The sequence below is a fragment of a genome, unplaced genomic scaffold (assembly GCF_019419815.1).
Source record: "Pyrus x bretschneideri cultivar Hongxiangsu unplaced genomic scaffold, Pyrus_bretschneideri_v1 Contig1, whole genome shotgun sequence".
Classification (NCBI taxonomy): Eukaryota; Viridiplantae; Streptophyta; class Magnoliopsida; order Rosales; family Rosaceae; genus Pyrus; species Pyrus x bretschneideri.
The window spans coordinates 17,867,566-17,887,241 of record NW_025999390.1 but is presented as its reverse complement, the minus strand read 5'-3'; the positions used below and the strand labels follow the sequence as shown (position 1 = coordinate 17,887,241).

Below are 19,676 nucleotides of genomic sequence, written 5' to 3'. Positions count from 1 at the left end.
AATGCTACAAGTTCCATTCAATAGGTTATCAATGCTCTTACTTTTGAATTTGATATCAAAGATTTGGATTCACTACATTTTTTTTTCTTCTTGGGAATTCAGATTACCAAGACTGCAAGTGGCTTATATCTATCTCAAACTAAGTATATTCAGGATTTATTAGTGAAAACTGAAATGCTTGAAGCAAAAGCTTGTGATACACCCTGCCTTCCCTATAATAAACTTCTTAAAGATGATAGAGATCCTTATGCAAATCCTGGTACATATTGAAGTATTGTAGGAGCCTTACAGTACCACACTTTTACTAGGCCTAACATTGCATTTTCAGTAGATCAGGTATACCAATTTATGCAGAATCCTATGGTGGATCATTATACTTTTGTAAAACGGATTCTCAAGTATTTAAAAGGAACTTTGAATGTTGGTGTCACATACACTAGAGGAGATTTACAACTCAAGGCCTTTAGTGATGCTGATTGGGCAAGGGATCCCAATGAAAAGAGGTCCATTATTGGGTTAATTGTGTTTTTAGTTAACAATTTGATCTCCTAGTCATCAAAGAAACAACAAACTATGTGTAGGTCCTCTACTGAACCTGAATATAGAGCTCCATCTACAACTTCTGCTTAATTGGATTAGATTAAGCAACTTCTTGCATTTTTGCACATTCCCTTGCCTGCAACTCTTACTTTGCTCTGTGATAATTTGTTTGCCATTGCATTGTCCTTTAATCGAGTACAATATCAGAAGACTAAGCATATTGAGATAGATGTGCATTTTGTTCGAGAAAGGATAGCCAAGAAATAGTTGTCAGTGCAGTTTGTCTTCTCAAAAGAACCGTTGGCTGACATATTGACCAAAGGTTTAAGTGGTCCTCTATTCGAACACATTGTATCAACCTCATGCTTGGTTGCTTAAAGCATGAGCTTGAGGGGGGATGTTAGAGTATGTGTTCAATGGTCTATGATTGTGACACTTGTCACAATCATAGGGATTTAGTTAGTTAGATTAATAGCTTTCTATTTGTCTATATAAAATAGATTGTTGTATTACTTACATGTTAAGAAATCAATATATTCAGAAATCCTTTCCCTCTCTTTCTTCTCTCTACTTTCTCTCTCTAGTTCTTACTTTCAATACAAAGATTACATAGTATATGTTCTTCGATTCATGAAGATTAACAATGGTCTGGCCAAAATATTCATATTCATTTGTAAATATAATGTTTAAATTGAACTCTTTTGTTTAACTATTGGTGTGATTATTGTTACATTATTAATTTTTAATTTTGAATTATTGGCGTGATTGTGTGACTTAATGATAATATTTCTCATATATAGTTAAGTGTAACCATGCACTACTAGAAAATTGGCCTAATTAACCACACCATTCATAAGTAGGGACTAAAAAAAAACAAGACGCCCTTAAGTATAATTTTTTAATGAGTAATGCTAGAGGGATACCACATATTTATATCACAATAGAGTATCATTTCAAGTGACAATTGATCTATACAATCGAATATAATGAGATAAATCTGTTATTGATGTGCTATGTACACATCACTTGTCACATCAAATGGTATACCAATGTGGTACAAAAATAAAAAATATGATGTCCTAACATTTTCTTTTTAAAATAATTATAAGAGTCTCATTGTGTCATGCGGAATTCCATTTTAAGGTGAATGCAAATTAATAAGTTTTGGTTTTCTATTTCTATTAAGTTAGTAACTTAACGGTTGAACAAAACCATGTGACTTTGCTTTTGTTTTTTCCTTGCTAAGCTTGAACCAACCATGTCTAAGTAAGAATTCCTTTTGGTTTACAGTGGATATATCTGGAAGCTGAAAATGTTCTCCTTTTGGTTTACACGACGAGCATGTCCTTGGGTTGTTAAATACCATCCAAAATTACAGTGCCTTACAGGCTTACAGCCATTCCGAAACAAAATTAATAAAGCATATGCGTACATCTTAAGTCAAGATTGGGAACACGATGAATTGGTGCCAGGTTCTTCATGCAGACGATGTAGGCATCCTCAAAAGTTGATGGGTTTTATAATTGGGATAGAATAACTATTCCAAGTGTAGCTGTGAATGTGCTTCTCTTTGATTATACTAGACTTGGTTGTCAAGTGACTTCTCTCTTTATTGAAATTTTATTTTGCAAAACAAACAAATAAACATATAAGAAGAGCAATTTAAACGAAGGAGGGTCAAAATAGTTACACCTTACCCAATTAAGGGTAGGTAGCCAGTCATATAAAGATTTATATAATAAAAAAGGATCCAATAGTTTCCAATGAATAAAGTGAAATTTGTCACAATACAAGATACCATTTAATTCTGCTCAAGAAATTGTATAAAAGTTCAAGAGCTTAACTCAAAAAATTATAAAGAAGGAATGAAAAAATTGAGGGAATGAAAGAACTTAAAAATAGGAAAGGTGAGGAAGGGAAATCGCATTAACCAGCCCTTCCTATTTGATATGTTTATTGATTTTTAAGTATTTGATTATTGATTTTAAGAAAAAGCTAACAGTTTTTTAATTCATTGCGAGTTAGTAAACATAAAGGGAGAGTTTAGAAGCAAAATGATTTTCTCAAGAGGAATACCTATATTTTTATAAATGCTGAAAACTCAAGAATTAAAATGATTCCAATTCTCATTCTTTATAAATAAATATGTCCTAAATTGCATACAAAATGTCGACAGAAAGAGAGGGAAAATAAATAATAAGAAGCCTATTTCTATGGCTCAACGTGTGAAACTCAATGATGAACACGTGGGGCTAAATTATATACATTATGTGATAAACTAAGCCTCTTAACATGGCATCGAAACTAAGACTTGGTCTAACTAATAAAGTCACGTTGGCTGTGGTGGAAGTATCTGTGGTTAGGATCTTTTTTAAATTTATTGTGTTTCATGTACAACTCTCCTCCCTCTCCTTAATATAAGTTAGTGTAGAATACCACTTGTAAATTTAGATAAAACTAAAAGAAATATAAACTTGATCTAGAGGTAGAGGTATTCCTCTTTTCAATTTCAGAAGAAGTATTTAAGTTCTAACTACTAAAGGCATCTTATGTTGGTGATGTTCAATTCCACAAGTACTAAAAAATTTACGTTTGAGATTGAACTATCATTGACACACCCCGACCCGAAATGTCCACTAGGACTCCGAATCAAGCTGTGCTGGCCGATACTTGGAAGGTGACAAAGCCATAAAGTGTAGTGATGTAGAAAATAATAATAAATTTAAACCTAAAAGTGCCTAAATACAAGAGTGCATGGTGAGCGGGAATGAACCCAATTCACACATAACATCAGAGCATAAGTACAGTACAGTAAGATAGGGTGAGAATTATACCATTGAAGGTAATCGTCTACACTGAGATTTGCCAAGAATCATTATCGATACAAAAGTTCAACTACTAAAACCTAGAGGGGCGAAAAACAAGGGTGCATGGGTCCTGAAAATAAAGTTTTGGTAAAAACCTTTTGAAAATGTTATAACCTCTCGCTGTTAAACCTGCATAGTTTCCAGAAAATCATACTATGTATAAGTATGAAAACAACTGTAAATAAACAATAATGCCAGAAGTATGCCACAACAGAAATACTCAATAGCAACATAGATATGATTATGTGCTGTAATCTATACTAGCATGTCAGTTGGAGTCACCTAATGTGATATGTATGACTACACCTATCGCTCATCAGTCATACGCTAACACACAAGTCGAAGTCCCCTAATGTGACATGTACGACATGACTAGGTGTAATAATAATTGCTCTAGTGCTAGGATCACATGAAGACTAGCACTATGCGTGGGTCACTTACGAGTTGGAGTCACCTAATGTGACATGTACGACAGGACTAGCACCTTTTTGGATCTAAGGCAAGCGTGTAGTGCAGGAGGTGAACATACACGTGAAGGACTAGCCTGACCCTGGGCGGGAGCACTAACACCGGGGTGTAATAATGATGGGCATTCTATATGAAAAAGCATGCCATAATGATTCAACAATTTCAATCAACATAACCTTACCTGAACTTACATGCGCATCCCGTAGGATCAATTTTGGGCATTTCACAACAGTGCAACATTTCTTATAACATTATTTAATCATGGCATGATATGCATAAATCAATTTAAAAGCATTTGTGGGAACTATCAATCATATATATACTATAAAAAGGAAAAGACCAACTCACCTGGAGTCCGCGTTACAATTCCCTAGCACGAATATCAAGACGTCACGAATGATTGTCGCCTAGAACAAATATCAATTCACTAACTCAGAATTCTTATCAATAGAAAACGTAACTTACGTAAAACACATCCCCAAGAATGTTCTAGAATGATTTGAAACCCATTGACTAAAAGTCAATAGTCAGTCAAAGGTCGACGGTAAGGTCCATAACCTTACGTAACTTAATCCGGAAAATCCGCACCTCAAATTTCCGATCCGTAACTTCCAAAGATCCACATTATATTTCTAGAACATCATACTAAAATTTCATTACGATTCAATGGTTCGATCTCCGCCAATTGTAAATTCAAGTGGCAGTCAATGTTTTATTTACGAACTTACAACTCGATTTCGAGAAGATTCGTACGTCGGATTCCAGATCCGTCAGTTCCTATGGTCCTCAAATGTTTTGTACTATAAATTATTAAGGTTTGGTGATGATTCAACGGTCGGATAGTTAATGCATACAAGGGCCCCGTGGAGACCAACTAGGTGTTCAACTACGAAACTATACTAAAAATCATAATTTCACTAAACGGATGTCAAATATGGAATCGGGACACCAAATTTATCCTAGGATGGTCAGGTGGGGTCTCGGCCCACGCATCGCCGCACGCGGCGGCCGGCCACCTTGGCTTGTCGAAAAATTTCTCTATTTCTAAAAATTACCAAATTTTACAGGGATGAATATCTCAATGAGAGGAACAACTTTCATACCTGTGGCCAAGGCCAATTTGGCTAGGAAATGCCTTAAATTCCCCTCGATCCGTTGGAAACCCTAGAATGGGTGAGCTTCAATTCTCCTTCCTCGGTGTTCCAATGCCCCTACAACTAGTTGGGTCTTGTTCCTGGGTCCAAGAGGAGTTGATTAAGGTTGGTGGTGGGTGGTGCAATTCGCCGAAAAGGCGAAAACGCCGTTGAGCACCTTTGGTGCTCCAGTGGAGTTCCTCACGGTTTAGGCCTTAAAAACCCTTGATTTTTGGCAAAGATGGAAGGAGGGTAGCTGAGTAGGTTGTAGATGGTGGATGTGGATGAATCACCTTAAAAATGGCGAAGATTGGCCGGAGTTTGGTCGGGTCGCATAGGTTGAAAGGGAAGGGTTCTTCTCTCTTCTTCCTGATTGGTCCCTATTTTCTTTCCTTGAAACTGATTGGATTTCTTTCCCACAAGGTGGGAGTTCAAATAATTTATAATCTAAAATCTAAGTAATCAATTTCAAACATCTGTAACTACACTGTTATAATCTGGACTCGCAAACGGTTTTTGTTTATGTGTTTGTACCAACGAGTACTACACAAATACGCTAAAAGAATAAGTCATACGTTCTCTAGACGATGGTCAACGGAAGTCAAAGTCCTTGCCTTTAGGGCATTTTCGTCAATTCTCTAGATTAAAATAAATAAAAATGAAATTTTAGGGACGGGTTGTCACAGTCATGCAATAATTTTTTTTTTTTTTTCACCTACTTTTTTTGGAAAATGATAAACACATTATTTTTAGTCTTTTAACACACCTATGTTCAAATCACATCCGTTATTTTTATTTGATTTATTTAATCATACGGCCAATATGCCAATATGCCCAAACTGCAGTGAAGGTTCATTGTGACATGAGGCTGCATGCATACAAGACCTTTATTGGTTTTGATATCCTGGGCTTTTTAAATATGGTATATAATATGAAGGCCGCCTTAAAAATGAGACCTCTGTCTAATGTGTGGCTCACGTCTTAGGCCTTACTCGTCTTGGGCTTGGGCATACCTTGCATAGTTTTTGCTTGGGAACTCCTAGATTTCGAACAAAACCGTGTGGTAGATTTGGCAATTTCATGCATACATGATAACTTGAAACAAAAATTAGTTTTCAGGTTGAGGCTTAATGGGCCGGATGAGTTATCAGGTCAATCCATTAATCATTTGTTAAAATAATAGGTTAAATCAAGTTTATTTGTCGGTCACCCGTTAAACACTGGTTAAAATAACAAGCTAAATCAAGTCTATTTGTAGGTAACCCATTTTAACACATTAAACTAATTCTTAGCTCTCTCAATGTTAATAGATACGCCACCCCACATTAGTAATATGATGTGCTTTGAAGTATATTTATGTGACATATAGATGAAGTGCTTAATGATAATTTTGCAGTTGTATAGTGAACCAAAAAGAACTTAGAATGTTAATATTTTAGTAATTTGTCTGAAATTTTTGTATTTGATTATTTATTAATATACTGTTCTTAATGGGTGCAAATCGGTTGTGCTAGGTAACTCGTTAATTTTAAGGAGTTGGGTTGAGGTTGAATTTTTAAATCTGTTAAGATAATTCAATTAACATGACATGTCCTAATAGAATAATGCGTTTGACAAAAAAATGTCACAAACACGATACACATGACAAGTTTGCTAGGTCCATGGTGAGGTATAGCTCGAATTAGACTCAAATCAGTTGTTCAACCCAATAGGTCCATGTTGGCATCGCTAAACACATTGCCACCCAAGCAAATAATCCAATCCACCGAAACCATTCTGAAGCGGGCTGGCTGGGTACGTTCCACGAGTTGTGCCTAATTTTTTTTTTTTTCTTTCGTATTTCTATTGTGTGTATGAGTGACAAATATCTAAGGTTAATATATGTTAGGCCTAAATTATGTGAACTTAGTATTGTACAATCACTACATATTATGTAGTATTCAAGTTTCACTTTTTTATGTTTAAGAATTGTTTAAATGTGATTACTTAGTACTACAGTTTAGTGATATTCCTATTCATTTGTAAGTGAAAGATCTTATATTCGATTCTTGCCAAAATCAAATTTGAACCATATTATTGCTAGTCTATTGTGAGGCTAAACCCATATCCTTTCATTAGTGTAGATAATATTGGTTTTTTTTTTCAAAAATAATTGTTTAAATGTGGATGGGTCGGTTTCAATCGAGTTAATAAATGTTCCAACCGACTCAATCTACCTAGTGAATGAGGCAACCGGAATTTTATCATAAATTATATTTTTAAAGTTTAAAACCTAACTCGTAATCGTTTAGGTTGAATTGATCGGCTGACCTACTAAAGTGCCCACCCCTAATGAATGATTGGAGTGACGAAAATATCATCAAAGACTCTGCAACCCATCGTTTATTGTAAAGCTCACACCCTGTTTGTGTCAATTACCATCACCACAACGATGTTTCATAAGAAAGAATTAAGGGCTTTTTCAAAAGTGGTATATGCAGAGCAAAGCAGCTTTTAATAGAACAATTAGCCTAATTTTGGTGGACACACATTCCGCCCACAATCAAGGACTAAAGAAAAAAGCCCGCAAGAATATACTGGGATCCCATGGTTCATACCCAAGCTTTGGACGGTGACGACGACGGACAAATCAACTTTTTGGTTACATTTCTGCTCTTCTAAATCAAAAAGTTGTCTACGTGCATGAAAGTTAAATCCAGACGCCAAAACCCTAGTACTTTACTATTGGTGCACGTACCCTACTCCGAAGTTCCCAAGTAGTTCATAGAAGTAGCAAAAAGATATGGAGTTCTCTTCGTTCTTAAATTGCCCTAGCTAGGAGATTGCTTGGACAATCTTCGTGTAGGAAGAATAGCAATGTCCACAAACCATGTATGTTGATAGTCAATGTTCATGGATAAAGTGGCTAGGATTGAGTTGAGTGGCTGTGGGTTTACAAGTCACTTTTAATAGGCATTAGGCCAGTTGCTATTTATCAATAGTATTGCACAAAGAACACATGCGTTTTTGCGAGAAAGAGACCTCAAAACTTTGGATGGCCTATTAGCACGTTAAGTTAGTTCTCAACGTTGAGTACCATATTCCATACATATAGAAACATAGATGCATGTGGATGCATCTACTACAGTTTCTATCTGGCTACAACATGCACACACGCACCCTTATATATGTATATTAATTGATTGTAGAACATTATGTAATATTAAAATATGTACAGGTATACATAATATAACCATGGGAGCGGATCCATGTTATCATTTTTTTTACACAACTTTTGACACATGTTTTTGGGAGGCTCCCTCCATAATGTAATTCAACGATCCGAGTCATCTATCTTTTAGAACATCATTCATAAATTATCCTTGCAAGAAATTAGACAAATAAAAAAGTCTTAAGACATTCATTTGTAGTGAAGAAAATGAATAAATACGGTTTTACAAACCCTAAACTCTTAATCCAAGGGTCACATTGTTCCAAATTTAGGTAATTTTTAGCAGACATGATTTTGAGGAAATACCTTTGGACAATAAAAAAACATGTGTAAAAAATTATGAAAAAAAATGATGCTAGGAATCCGTCCCCCATAACCATATAGAGATAACTTTATTATTACAAGCTGCTAATAGCAATTGTTTATGTATGTATGTATTTGCTTATCCAAAAAACTACTATGTATGTATTCATGTGTGTGTGTTTAGATTGTCAATTTGAATCAAGTACGTTTAAGTAAGAATTAACTTTATCAATGATTCATATTCAGTCTCGTATAGTAATAATCATCGTCGCTAAACAATTTAGCAAGAGACCATTTCCCTACTTATGTAAGAAATTCTTCGGCAACAATGGCTTCTATTGTATTAAGATTATTATTTATTTTCCTGCTACTTTTTCCAGATGGAATTTATGAATTATTTTAGATTCTACCCTATGTTTACAATGACTTATGAAATATAAGATCATTTACCTCACAATACTCGACAAACCCTAATTGAAACCGAAAAAAAAAAAATGAGTAATGCTATTTCGACATATAAATAACACTATACTATGAAAAAAATACGCACACATATATAAATAGGAAATGTTTTTGGCACCAAAAAAACATCATGATACAATCTTAGGAATGTTGTTTCCCCTAAATTTAAGGTATTGTGGCATAGGTCTGTAACATAATTAGGTTATTGTGGCATAAGTTTGTAATAATAGGTGACTTATTTTTCCACATATCAACAAGTTTAAATTTCAGGTTTTACTTGATGTTTAAAGATAGATGAATTTAAATTTAAGAAACAAGAGTTACAAGAATCTATCTCTAAACAACCCTAAAATTATTTATTCGACAAAAGTGAAGAAGTGCATGATTGCAAGTGGATGGAGATATTTTGGTTAGGGTTTTCTTTTTATTTCTTACATTCATAAAGAGAAAGTGAGAGCATGTAAAGCATAATCTTTTAGATGCCCATCCAATGCTATTGCTAGACAAGCTTTATGTATTTTATGCATCTCCACCACTCCACTCTTTAACAGGAGACGGTATCGTGGGTAGCTTCAAGTACTGTCGATGATCGATCACTTGGTATATATAATAAAGGCTTTCTTTCTCTCTACTAGCTACTCTCCTTTATGTAGATCCATTATCTGTGTCAATTTGTCTCCCAAAAATACGGCAAAAAAAAAAAAAGGTGCTTTTGTATTTATGTACTGTGATTCCCAAATAAGGTTCACAGATATGCCCCATATAAATTTTATCATGGTCAAGCTATACTATTCTCTACCAAATCCAAATTATCAAAGAAAAAGAGAGACTATATTATTTACAAATATTGCGTCACTATATAACTCAGTTCTTCAAAGTAAAAGGATATATCATGCACTCTGTTTTTTAATGGGAATCTGGAAAGCTTTCTATCAATATCATGCTCTGTTTTTCTTCTTTCTTCTCTCTCCTGCCCCTTTTCTTCTTTTTCATTATTATTCATACCTCGTGATCATTAGGCCATTTTAAAGCATTCATGTCCTTACTTCCAGAAAACAAAAGGGCAGCATGCATGTCCTGTAAGGGTAATAAATAGGGAGGTGGATTGTCTGCCTCTTATTTCCATACATTTTTCATGCTTTTATGTGATGTGTGGTCACGGTTAAGTCACGTTAACATTTTATATTAATGTTTTTTTTATAGAAATAATAAAACAAAAAGTAATATGAATATAAAATATTGACGTGACCTAATCGTGATCACACAAACAAGAGGGTATGGGGAGAGTATGGAGACAATCCACCTCCAATAAATAGACAAAACGAGTGGACAGATGTCAGCATAGCGTTATTAGTAGATAGATCCACTTGATCCACCACTTCTACGTAATGCCTGGTAGGGTTCCATATGTAATACAAGAATCATCAAAAGCCCTTTTCCAAATTTTAAGCATACTTAATATTTGAATGGTGTGTACATATATATATATATATATATATATATATATATTACCCAGTATCGATCTTAATTAGGTTCATAAATAAGTGAGACGCAACATGAACAAATAACAAATCCTCACAATATCACGATTTATATATGTATGCATAGTATTAGTCGGCTTGAACATTTACACGTATGATCTTGAAACTTTTAGGCCACAACTAAATCTTCACATGCAATTTGATCTTTGAATGTGTAGAGTTTGAATTTGGACCACGAGACTTGTTGCAAAAATTTAGCAACCATTCTATTGGAGAGCACTAGCTATACTCCAAAAGATTCAATGTGTTATAAATGAGCTAATCATTTTTTTTGGTCGAAAATGAACTAATCTATATCAAGCTAAGATAAGTATTGCTAAGAAGCATGTGTTAGGAAAGCAATGGATAGCAACAGTGCTGGCCATCAATATTAAGGAGGCAGGTTGTCTGCCCTCCTGTTTGGATGCCCTTCCTATTTGTACGGTCACGGTTAAGCCACGTCCATATTTTATATTCTTATTGCTTTTTATCTGATTATCTCTATTAAAAAATCAATATAAAATGTTGACGTGACTTAACCGTAACCGCACAAAATAGGAGGGGATGAGAATGACATACAAACAGTAGGGTAGACAATCTGCCTCCCAATATTAAAGCCAAACTACCATTATTGTTGTTTATGATTTGTTCTTTTGACAGAATGAGATTTTTCAGTATACTAGAAACATGCTTTGGTACACCAAGTGTACCGATTTAATTGGTTGGAAACTTGAAAAAAAAAATCCAACTAATTGTATTATGACATTTGGTATACCAAACCGTGTTTTCGACACATTGAAATATTTCTCGTGAACGAATTTTTTGTTTGTTTGTTTATATTGGAGGGTTTCCAACTTCAACCTAACTACATACCTATCACCCCACCACCCTTTCTTGAGCTAACCCTACTAGGTTAAGACTCAGACAAATTAATAGTAAGAACTGCAACACATGCAAAATATGGTATTGAAATTAGAAAGACAAAGTGTATAAGAACTTAAGAAGCCTACCCATCTTTTCTAAAGCTTTGCCCGCCATCAGTAACTGATCAGTGAGACGTCTGATACATAAGAAAGTTAGGACGTAAAAGATATGAGAATAATTCTAAACGCATACACGCATCAGATGCTTAATTAAAACACGCATCAGATGCTTAATTAAAATGTTAACGTAATAATTAAGATAAATGTGAACATTTTCTCGACGGCCACTCTATTATGCAAATCAATGATTGAAATCATCTACTCTTTTAGTCGCTCTTTACAAGTTATCGTTTCATAAATTTAGGCAAATCAGTAAATGTTTATGTCTAAGTTAATGAAATATTTATGTCCTTTTTATTGGGTGCTCAAATATACCTTATAAGCACGAGCCATTAGTGGGATCTGAAATGGAAGGCAATGACGGATAATATTGACCCCTATTTGCCAGCAAAAACTCAAGATAGCCACTTGATTATTTGGTTTCAAATCAAATATCTATGCTAGGGTTTTACTGCTGGCTAGATTTTTTCTTTTTTAAATTGCCAGATCAATAACTGGACCCCATACTATGTCTACCTGTCCTCAGACTATATCATGTCATTATTAAAATTAATTACAATTAACATTGTTTTTAAGAGTCCCTTTTTCAAAATAAAGAAAGCAATTTTTGCACTTTTTTTTTTTCTTTTTGTACATTCATGTTTATTTATTGGATTCAAAATGCCAAAAAAAATTATGATATGCATGAAGAGAAAAAGAATGTAGAAATTATTTTCCCCAAAATTAACATAGTAGAACAGTACGTGCCTTCCACAAATAGGCAACGAATTGCCAAAATATACTGATCAAATTCCGTATCATATTATGAGGATAATCTTACAATTTTTTTTAATACAATAATGCTTTTCTTATTATCTATTTATATCTGAATTTTATACCAGAACTTAGGTGGACAACTACATTTTTTTTTATAAATAATTTGAATTTTATTAAATAAACAATTAAAAAACCCAGAAAGAAAAAACAATAAAGCCTAGGAACGTGAAACTACTTCTCCCTTCCCCTCCTCCTTCCTTCTCCTACTTTCACAATCACCATCTTCCTCTCAATCAACGCTTGTAGCAAAATCTAAATCATGTAGGAGCGTTGATTGAGAGCTTCATGGGATCACTAGGCTTTGTTACTTCGATAATTATACAATACATCCGATTGCAGCAATAATTTTAAATCAACTAGCGAAACCTAGTCTACAATAATGTAGAACAAAAAAAAAAAAAAAAAGGAAAGGCATACAGACCAATTAAAGGAATCAATGAAAAAATAGTGATAGATGTTTGTATAATCAAAACAGGGACGAAACATGCAGGAGCATTGATCGAAAACTTCGTGGGGGAAGACGGTAACTATGAAAGGGTGGGGGAACGAAGGAGGAGGGAGAAGGGAGAAGGGAGAAGGGTTTCACAATCCTAGATTTTTTGGGTTTTTCTTTTCTTTCATTTCTTTTGGATTTTCTAACTATTTTTAATTAAATAAATATGTAAATTATTTTAAGGGGTTTTTGAACATTAGTCCTTGTAAAATATTAAAATTTAAAAAAAAATCTGGTGCTAGATTACATATTCAATTTGATCCCTTGAAGTGTAATTTTATCAAAATTTACATTCATTTTTTGTTATTTAATGTGTATTTTTATTTAATCTCTCTGCATAAAATTTTAATTTTATTAATATGCACATATTTAGTTTTTTAATTATAAATGAGAAAATATTAAAAGAAATTTGTGATACAAAAATATATAAACACATAAGTGTACAAAAATGATTGTGCCGAAATATATAATTGACTTTTTTGTACCGAAATATTTGTACCTACATGATTGTACGGAAATATATTATAATGAACCTAAATGTATTATATTGAATTAATATACCTAAATGTCAATACCGAAATGTATGTACCAAAATGTACGTACCTAAATGTCAATACCGAAATGTATGTACCTAAATGTCAATATCGAAATGTATGTACGTATGAAATGTATGTACCAAAATGTACGAACCTAAATGTCAATACCAAAATGTATGTACCTAAATGTCAATACCAAAATGTATGTACCAAAATGTACGTACCTAAATGTATGTACCAAAATATAATATATTGAATTAATGTACCTAAATGTCAATACTAAAATGTTTGTACCAAAATGTATGTACCAAAATATAATATATTGAATTAATGTACCTAAAAGTCAATACTCAAATGTGTGTACCAAAATGTACATAATGAAATGCATTATACTGACCGAAATGCATTATATTGAATCAATGTAATGTTTGTACCGATGGATATACCGAAATATTCAAATATATTAATGTACCTAAATGAAGAACATAAAAAATTGTTATCGGAATATATATTATAAAAAAATTAGTTCCCTAAATGTAGACATTAAAATATATTATGATGAATGAAATAAAAATAAAATTTAAATGTAATTAGTACATTAAAATAAAAATAAAAAGATAAATAAAACATCATAATATAACTAATAAATGATATGATTAAATGTACTAGGGACTAAAATTGGATTTTAATCTTGCACAAGGTTATAGTCTAAAACTCATCTTTTTTAAGGATTAAAATGAAGTTTTCTATTATTTTAAATAATGTGGCTGTTAACTTAAGATGACACTTGAAATGGTATTAAGGTTCTAAAAAATAATAGGTGCTAATTGGACGGTGGGCTGGCGCCTAGCGGCTAGGCGGAGTCTAGGCGGGCGCCTAGGCCGATTTAGGCAATTTCTTATATAGCTTGTAAGTAAGTGCATATTAACACTTACAAAAAAATTATACTTATATGAAATTCATGAATACAATAATAAATAAAAAATGATAAAATGTAAAACTAGTATCCAAAGTTCAATATTTAAAAACACACATATATACCATACTAGCTAAGATATTTTAAATAATTATATCTAATTTTCATAAAAATAAAAATAAAAATCCCACATGTGTGGTGTGAAAAGGTGCATGCATCCTCCCCAATTTCAAAAAGCACCACGTGTGTGGTGTGACCGTTACCTTCCACCCCTAGTCCGCGTCCCTCACATCAGTCAAGATCCTCCTTTTTTGATGCCTTGAAATTGAAAACGTTTGTTCATTTTTATTCTTTCCTTTTTCTCATCGTCTTCGTCTCGTCTTCTTTCCTTTCCACTTTTTCTTCTTTCTTTTTCTTTCCGTTTTCCTTCTGTACATTCTCCCTTTTTTTTTCTTGTTTCCTATTCTTCTATTTTGCACTGTAAGTTCCTCTTCTTCGATGGATTTTAGAGAGAGGGAGTCACAACAGCTAAGAAAGTTGTGGTCTACAGAGAGAGGGAGTCGAAGCGGTGGAATTTCTTTCCAGGAAACCTCCACTCCGCCTAGACTGACCAAGCCGCCTAAGAGTGCCTAGGTGAGCACCTAACAGCTCTCCGATTTTTCTTAATGATTCGGACCTAATCACATCAGCACCACCACACCCAGCGTCTAGGCGGCCGCTTAGGCCCTTTTTTAGAACACTGGATGATATAAAATTATGATACAAATAAATGATAATGTAGCATTACTCTATTTTTTTAGACATGTAAGAGTCAAATGTTTTTTTCTTTTCAAAATTGTAATAAAATCTATCCTAGTTACTGGTTTTTGGAGATAAATCTTTGAACTTTTTCATAGCTGAATTGTAGAAATGGTCTGAACTATACCGCGACTTGCATTTTTGTTTATGACTCTAGTAATAGTTGCTCCTGTTCCCAAATTATGTCCAATGTTGTTCTTTTCGTTGATTCTATCAATTTTCTAATAAATTGAGGGATAAATAGAAATTTGATCACCAGACCATTTATGTAAATATTTTCGATTGGCTAATATTTTGTAAAGAAGATCTATGATATGCAACTTAAAAAATAAACGGTTCAAATCATTAAAGTTTAAAATGGTGTGGACTCTACAACTAATTTCTATTTTTATAAAAAAATGGGGATCTTCCCTTAAAGGCTTCCATTTGATCACATCATTAATTAAAGATGAATCTAAAATAAGAAAACAATTAAAAGAAGTTAGATTTTTCTCTGTCTAGATGAGAAAAGCAAGCTTGGAATTTGGAGAAAGATCAGTATTTATAAATTGACATGCACTAATTTTTTTTATTAATTTGAATTCATAAACATGGACATTTAGAATTTTGTGCGACAAAGAACTTCAAATTTGGGACTTCTAATTTTTAAGTTTAAGCCACTTACTATTACCATCTGGGGGTAGTCATTTTTCACTCTTAGGGACAAAGCTTAAAATTTTAAGACAGAATTTTTGAAAATTGTAAGCCATAACCTAGAAAGTGCTTTTCTTCTTCAATGACTATGGTTTAAAATTTCAGCACGAAATTGTTAAATAATGATTTTAGCTTAATTTTTTTTTCTATAATTTTTAAAAATCATACAAATACATAGGTATTTATAAAGTTTTAAGTGAAGTTCGATTTTAATAATTTCTTTTAATTATTTTAGATGTTAGCCATTAAATTTTTTTTAAACGTTATATTTGATTTAATTTGATTACAGCTGTTGGATTACAAGTAAAAAACCAAAACAAATTTGAAATATGACAGTTTGGTGAATTCAGAATAATTTAAGCCAGACTTAATTTCTGAAGGAAATATAGCCCAATATGTCACATCCCGGCCCGAGTCCCCACCACATCTTGAGCTTGACTCCGTCATAGCACGATATTGTCCGCTTTGGGCCCTGACCACGCCTTCACGATTTTGTTTCTGGGAACTCACACGAGAACTTCCCAGTGAGTCACCCATCTTGGGATTGCTTTCGCGCGAACTCGCTTAACTTCGAAGTTTCAATGAACTCCGAAGCCAGTGAACTCCCAAAAGGCCTCGTGCTTTATAGAGGTGGTCATGTATGTATAAGGACATAGAGGATCCACTCTTCTGGACGATGTGGGATCTAACAATCCACCCCCTTAGGGGCCCAACTTCTTCATCGACATACTTTCGACTAGGGATTGGCTTTAATATCAAATTGTCACATCCCAGCTCGAGCCCCCACCACATCTTGGGCTCGACCTCATGCTATATAGAGGTGGTCATGTACGTATAAGGCATAGAGGATCCACTCCTCTGGGTGATGTGGGATCTTACAATCCACCCCCCTTAGGGGCCTGACTTCTCGTCGGCACACTTCCGGCCAGGGATTGGCTCTAATACCGAATTGTCACATCCTAGCTTGAGCCCCCACCACATCCTGGGCTCGACTCTGTCGTAGCACGATATTATCCGCTTTGGGCCCCGACCACGCCCTCATGATTTTGTTTTTGGAACTCACACGAGAACTTGCCAATGAGTCACCCATCCTAGGATTGCTCTCGCGCGAACTCGCTTAACTTCAAAGTGAACTCTGAAGCCAGTGAGCTCCCAAAAGGCTCGTGCTATATGGAGGTGGTCATATACATATAACGCATAGAGGATCCATTCCTCTGGGCGATGTGAGATCTAACACAAGATATATTTTATCTCCAAGGCTTATTTTACCCCAGTGGTTGGAGATGGTTTGGAGGGGATTTAAATCATATATTTTAAGTTTTATCCCATGGGTTATAGATGGTCTAAGTGAGAGAACAAACGTTTGATGACGAATTTGATATCAATTAATTCTCTCACCCTTTAGTGCAAATCCATCGATCTATCTAGAAAAAATCTAAATTTAAATTCTATATAAATAGTTGTGATTTCTAAATTTCATGAATGAGTGCTTAAGAACAACAAAATAAAACAACTCATCATTTTATGCCAACATCACCTCCACTACTCTTACATGCCCACCACCATTGCCGCTACACCACCTTCTATCCTTAACCACCACATCTCCACTGCCCCAACACCATCATCATCACCATTATCAACATCTTCTCATGACCATGACCACAATGTTCATAACTGTAGAAACATAAATTAACCACATCTAATAGGAGAACGACACGTGAACTTTTAACTCCATATAACGGTTGTTCCATTTACATCGTAGCAGACCATATGCTAGACCTTAATAGGCTAAGCATTTGCTTGCCCTATAGGTCTTAGGCCTTCAAGCTCATAAACATATCAAAGAACTTTTGAAAAATAACACCAACTGCCACCCCTCTACTGCCCACCACTACGGGATTCTCTCCTCATTTCTCTTGTCCGGCCGCCAAGCCCCCAGCCAATAACACCAACGCGAAACTTCCATCTGTACCCACTCTGGAAAGAAGGTCCTTGAAAAGGCAATCGTGAAGTCATCCATGCAAAGAACCTGCCATTTGGATCGCACAGACCAAATTATTGTGAATGCTTTGAAGTGCCAAATTATTTTAAGTTTTATCCTGTCGTACAGACCACATTAGGTGGTTCCGACTCGTAGGTGACTTACGATACTTCGCATAGCCTTCACGTGATCGTAGCACTTGAGCATATTTATTTACACCCAGTCTGTTGTACAAACCACTTTAGGTAGTTCTGACTCGTGTGCAAGATTTGGTAGATGAGCTATTAGCTAGCATATTGATGAGCTATTGTCTAGCATGTTATTGAGTTATTGGCTAGCATATTGATGAGCTATTGGCTAGCATGTTATTGTATATTGATGAGCTATTGGCTAGCATGTTATTGCATATTGATGAGCTATTGGCTAACATGTTATTAAGCTATTGGCTAGCATGTTATTGAGCTATTGAATAACATTGATTGATGAGAGATGGATAAGTCGTACAGGTCACAATAGGTGACTCTGACTTATATGCTAGCCATGATTAATGAGATATGCGATGAGATATGAATAAGTCATACATGTCACTATAGGTGACTTCGACTTATATGCTAGCCATGATTGATGAGATATGTGATGAGATATGAATAAGTCGTACAGGTCACTATAGGTGACTCCAACTTATATGTGCTAGCATTGATTGATGAGATATTAATTTAGCCGTACATGTCACGTAAGGTGACTTCGGTTAACATGTCGATGCGATATATATATATATATATATATATGTTTATTGAGATCTATGGCATGATATTCATGTGGACTTTGTTATGACGTGTATGGGATTGAGATAGATATGTATTCTATTTTCTGGGAAATTATACAGGTGTTACGGCGAGGGGCTACTGATTGAAATTGGTTTGAAAAGTTTTGTTCACTCACTCACATTTTTTATTTTTGCACACCTCCAGGTTCTAGCAGCAGAGTTCCGTATCGACGAGGATTTGTGGCACCTTCCAATACAGATGTCTTCTTATGATGGTATAATCATTATCTTACCTTACTGTAATATACCTATGCTTTGTATCACGTGTGAAATGGGTCCAAACCCAGTCACCGCGCACTTGTGTACTTAGGCACTTTTAGATTTTAAATTTATTCACATTTTATACACTATCACACTTTATGGCTTCGTCACCTTCCAGGTGTCGGCTAGCACGCCTCGATTTGGAGTCTTAGTGGATATTCCGGATTGGGGTGTGTCAAAAAATAAGCTCATTATTGGACCAAATTCCTATTCGTACAAGTATTACCCTACAACATTAGGATGTTACATATGGTAAGGTTCCACCAAATTTTTAGTTAGCTGATATCTTGTCTAATTCATAATCCACTCAACCATTGTACTGGTCTGAGTGGTTTTCAATGGCAGGCTGATGGATGCTTAACAATGGTCTTTTAAAATTGATTGGAAGACCTAATATCTCTCTAGCAGGCCTCACTCACGATCCTAAGGGTGGAAATGTGGAATTATCCAAGCCTATCTTAATTACACCAATAATATTGATCTATATGTATTTTTGGTTTGGAACTGCAATATTATTGGTTTATTCCATAATCAAGTATCGGGCATCTTCCTTGAGCATGTCCATATATATTATGGCACAAGCAGTAGTGTGCTTATGTATGACATAGCCATTTATCTTAGGATTTTTACCTAAAATTATTTTTGAGATTGGCATAATTCCTTATTTTGGTATCTGACATTGAAAATCGATAGAATTGGTCCCAAAATTTGTTCACCGTCAATCATTTTGTAAAAAATGTCTTCTAAAATACATGATTAGGTCGACCATGCTCAAGAAAAAAATTCCTAGAGGTGGTAAAATTTTCTGG

The 19,676-nt window shown here is 34.5% G+C and overlaps 1 long non-coding RNA gene across 1 annotated transcript; it reads left to right on the top strand.

Annotated features, from left to right (window-relative positions):
* The first annotated feature begins 14,321 nt into the window (after positions 1-14,321).
* Positions 14,322-19,448, top strand: LOC125472495. The gene is made up of 3 exons (XR_007254467.1): positions 14,322-14,941; positions 18,752-18,821; positions 19,213-19,448. It is a non-coding gene; the product is annotated as an uncharacterized LOC125472495 (long non-coding RNA).
* The last annotated feature ends 228 nt before the right edge of the window (positions 19,449-19,676 follow it).